Below are 4,419 nucleotides of genomic sequence, written 5' to 3' on the forward strand. Positions count from 1 at the left end.
GACAACTTTTCACTCATTGAAAATCTTTTGAAATTTTATTTTTACACACCTGTAATAACTGATGATTTCAGCTGTAGAAAAAAAACGAGTTGTGTTTTTTTAAGTACATTCTAGGAGAATGATCGTTTGGGATAAACGCCACACAGAAGCTTATTTTCGTCGCTTCGGTAAAAAATTTTTAGGAACCGTCCGCTTAGCAATTCTCAAATCGGGATGAAACACGCGCACGTTCGATTCGAAACCGAACAATTCGTTGCTATCGACGAATAACATGCAATAAAACGTGAAAAGTTGTTTGTAAAATGTCCAGTCGATGATGGTAGTTCGAACGTCAGTTCTTCCGAAAGCGGATAAGTGCGACGAAAATGCGAAACTCGTAGACAGGATCGATAACGACGATTGCTTTTCGATTTGATAATCGGGCGATTAGGAAGTTGTTAGGTCGTGTCAGAATGGCCGAGTGGTCTAAGGCGCCAGACTTAAGATCTGGTCCTCGTATGAGGGCGTGGGTTCGAATCCCACTTCTGACAGGTTGTTTTGCACGAGTGAACAATTGTTGGGGTTCGATTTGCATCTGGGATCTTCTATGTTCTCGATACTTTGGAAAATGTGCCGTACGTGCCACTTTTTTTATTACATTTTTCTTCTATAATGTCAAATTCAAACTCAAACAAAATATTATTCTGAATTTTGGCATTTATGATTTACATGCGCAAACACTGTGATGTATAAATGTTTTAAGCTGAAATCCCACTAAAGTCAGTACTTTACCTCAAAAGTTGGTTATTGATAACTCATGTGATTTTCATAGGCAGCACAACATTTCATCCTTCTTCTGTATTTTATTTAATCATGTAAAAAAAATAAAGATATAAAACACAAACTGTTACAAAGAAACAACAAAAAGAAACACAAAACACAAGACAATTTTTTAACAACTTTTTAAAATCGTCCCTAAGTGCTAAAATCTTTATAATATTTAACAACTAAAAATGAAGATGAAAATTTACATATACATTAAGCAATTTTTCATCATATCTTAAATTTATTTAATTTAAAATAGATGCACTCAATCTCAGATTAGTACTGTAGTGTCTCGCTACTGTACATCATACTTTTCCTTTAACAATAGATTCGGGCCTGTCATCTATTTAACTCCTTTCAGGAAAAGAGTTTAAATTGAAATAAAGTGACTTCCGGCTTGCATCGGAAGTCCATGTGTAGTTAATCGGGACCTCCCGCCCCTAATCTTTTAATATCTGATCTCAACTTTCATCCACTTAAAAGCGTTTTCGAGATTAAGGACGGCCAGACAGGCGTACGACACTGGGTATTCCTACATCTACAATTTTTTCAAATTGCAGCGCAACAACAATATAGAAACAAAACTTCCAGAAGATCATACTATTGCTACATTTAAATCGAATCCTACTCTAATGAAATACTTCGAACATTCAAACTCTAACAAAATGAATTCTACCTCGTCTCTGTGGTGATGAGCGAAAGACTACAGACAAATAGCAGAATGGTCTTTTTTATTTTTTTTTTTTTTCATTAGAGATCATCACTTCCCCTCTCAGGGATCAGTCTCCCCGCACCGCTGACGCACAACGGGGATAGAAACTAGCATACATGGGAATCCTCATCCAAAACGTAACAACAGAACAGTACATATCGAATAAAAGAAAGTACTAAACTGAGCACCCAGCTCAGAAAGTAAAATTAACATCGAAATAGAGCCACTTTGCTCTTCAAAATAGTAGAAAAAAAGTCCTTTAACTTGTTAAAAGTAGTTTCCTTCCTAATAAGATGGTACAACTCACAGGGCCAAGCTAACCCTTCCTCCAAAGCCGTCCACTTTAAGTAATACCTGTCCTCTTCCCATTGAGTACAATCGTACACAAGATGATCAAGAGTTTCAATTTCCTCTCCACAGGCACACGTAGCATCACTAGATAAGTTGAACCTTCTCCGATAATTGCCCAGACCATCATGACCAGAAAGGCACACCAAGATTGTCCGTTGCATTCTGAACCATTTCATCTGACTAAGCCTCTCTTCAACATTGGGTAGAAATGTAAAAGTTCTTCGTCCTTTATCGCTGTGTATCCAATCTTCTTGCCATTCCCTGATTGACAAAATCCTCAGCTCCTTCTTTACCCAGCTGATAGGAACATAATGGAAAACAAAATCGTTACCAATAGCCGCCTCCTTTGCCAAGTAATCCGCACGCTCATTACCAATGATACCGGCATGTGCCCGAACCCATTGGAATTGAACCTGAGCCACCAGATTATTATCACATAACATAGTATGGATCCGAAAGACTTGCGCATGAGTGGAACTCCTATCCAACATGGCCTCTAAAGCACTCCGACTATCAGTATTTATCCGAACTCCCTCCAACCGATGATTCTTGATACACCAATCCACGGCCTTTTCAATTGCCAGTAGCTCCGCCTGGTAAATGGAGCAATATAATTCCAACGTAAACATTTCGTGATGGATTTCCTCCTTGAATTCATAAACAACAAAACTGGCACCCGTACCCGAATCCAACCGGGAACCATCAGTATAAATATCCGTCATTATTTTGTAAACAGCCTCAACATTAACAGTACACCTCTTGGCTGGATGTGGCAAATATTTAACCGGAACACTCCTGTCGAGATTACGCAGATTAAACGAAAGACCAAACAAATTGTCCTCCCTAGTATTCTTTATCCAATACCGCTTTGCACGTTCCTCAATAATTAACTCCACAGGCGCCTTGCCCGCCAGCACCATAAGGGCCTCCGTCGAAGTGGTCCGAAAACATCTCGTCATCCGTAATAACGCCGTCCTTTGCGCCTGCCGAAGACACCTCTGTTGCGTAGTATTTCTCGCCTTATCCCACCAGGCTGACGCAGCATAAGTCATGATTGGTATAAACATCCCGTCGTAAATTGCCTCCATAGCATCTGCTTTTAACCCCCAGGTGCCGCTTGCAACCTGGGCAAGCTTAGAAAAGATAATATTACTTTTAATCTTCAAGTTCTTTATGTGCTCGGTCCAACTCAACCGATTATCCAAAATAACACCTAGGTAACGCATATGAGGAACTATAGCAATCTTCTCACTTCCAATCTTAATTATTGGAGGCCGCTTCTGAAGAGCAGAAGAGAAATTCCTTGCAAAAACCATCGCTTGAGTCTTCTTAGGATTAAAGAGCAACTTACTCTCCATCCCCCACCGGACTATATCCTCTAATAGACTACTGCAACTGACCTCAATATCCAAACGGGACCTGCCTGGGCAAACCACCATAATATCGTCGGCATACGCTGTACAACGAATCCCTTTATCCATAATCTTCCGTAGAATAATATCAAATTGAATAATCCAGAAGCTTGGCCCAGACTTCGAGCCCTGTGGGCAACCCCTTTCGAGGGTCTTCTCAACCTCGATGTAATTTAGAGTATACTTAGCTGTACGCTCAGTGAAGTAATCCTTCGCCAGATCATATAAGTTCCGTGGACAATGAGTTTTTCGTAGTTGATGCAGAATAATCTGCCACCACGCACAGTCAAATGCACCTTTAATGTCTAGGCTAATCGCAACTGCATACTTGGCATCATGCAATACATCCTTAATATCCTGAATCACCTTATTGATTGCATCATCAGTGGCTCGTTGAGCCCTAAAACCAAATTGGACCTCACTTAACAGGTTGTCATGCTCCCAATACCACATAATTCTTTTAATCATTAAGTCGTCGAGAATCTTCCCCATAACAGGCAAAAGACTAATTGGCCGAAAGCTGCTAGGATCCTTCATGTCCCTTTTACCTGGCTTTGGAACTATCACAACCTTTGCCTTCTTCCACCTGGCAGGGAAAACGCCATGTAGCAAACAAGTATTAAAAACCTCCTGGAGAACATCCGGACAGACTTCCCAAATTGCCTGAACTATCTGAATGACCATGCCATCCTCACCAGGGGCCCGATTGGCCTTAATTTTCCTCATACACTCCTTGATTTCCTCAGCAGTAAAAGGAGGGTCGTCCCGCTCTATGTAGCATTCATCCACCTCGTGCCTGATTTGCCGATGAATTTCTTGATCAGACCAAATATCATCCAATGGGAAGAAGTGATCAAGTAGAAACCTCATAGTATCACCTATGGAAGTGGTATAACCAGAAGGAGTTAGAATTGATGTAGGAATAGTCCTTGGCTTTAGTTTCCCAGTACTTATCTTGAAAATAAAATTCCACGGGTTAGCCGAATTTTCTTCACAGTAGGTTCTCCATGAAGCCAGCTTATAATCCTTAATCTTAGCCTTGTAATACCTCTCAGACTCCAGGTAGGCATTCCTCCGTCTGCTCCTTTCAATACAGTTCCGGCAACTCTGGAACCTCCTCCGCAACCTATTATTGTTCCT

At 40.7% G+C, this 4,419-nt stretch overlaps 1 non-coding gene across 1 annotated transcript; it reads left to right on the forward strand.

Moving 5' to 3' along the window:
* Positions 1-446: 446 nt before the first annotated feature.
* TRNAL-UAA (transfer RNA leucine (anticodon UAA)) lies at positions 447-530 on the forward strand. Its single transcript has one exon. It is a non-coding gene; the product is annotated as a tRNA-Leu (tRNA).
* The last annotated feature ends 3,889 nt before the right edge of the window (positions 531-4,419 follow it).

The sequence above is a fragment of the Centruroides vittatus genome, unplaced genomic scaffold (genome assembly GCF_030686945.1).
Source record: "Centruroides vittatus isolate TY-2023 unplaced genomic scaffold, ASM3068694v2 contig_1451, whole genome shotgun sequence".
Taxonomy (NCBI): Eukaryota; Metazoa; Arthropoda; class Arachnida; order Scorpiones; family Buthidae; genus Centruroides; species Centruroides vittatus.